The following is a 354-nucleotide window of genomic DNA, read 5'->3' as shown; positions in this document are numbered from 1 at the left end:
CGGCTCACTGTGCGGTGCATGGTCCCGAAGCGGCAGGCGTCTGGAAAACACCCCTTGCACGGGGAGGGCGAGGTGACTGGCCTCCGGAGGATGCCACGGCCGCCCCCGTCTCACCAACCGCACCCAAGACGACACACAGGGTCGCTCAGGGAGATGGCGTGCGGGGGTGGGCCTATGCGGCGCCACCGTCTGGCTTAGACCTGCCTCCGCCGCGGGGGGTCCTCGACCCACCGGCGGACAGGCACGAGGATTGGGAGAGGGGGGCTGGCCGTCGGGGTCCGCCGCGGCTCTGGCACTAACCCGGCGACGCTGAGGTCGCGTGGGTGGTCGTCGGCCTGGCCGTGTCGGCGTCGC

The sequence above is a fragment of the Phyllobates terribilis genome, unplaced genomic scaffold (genome assembly GCF_046119375.1).
Source record: "Phyllobates terribilis strain yellow unplaced genomic scaffold, ASM4611937v1 Scaffold_7362__1_contigs__length_38215, whole genome shotgun sequence".
NCBI classification, from domain to species: Eukaryota; Metazoa; Chordata; class Amphibia; order Anura; family Dendrobatidae; genus Phyllobates; species Phyllobates terribilis.
The sequence above is the reverse complement of the archived record's forward strand: the minus strand, read 5'-3'. Positions refer to the sequence as shown.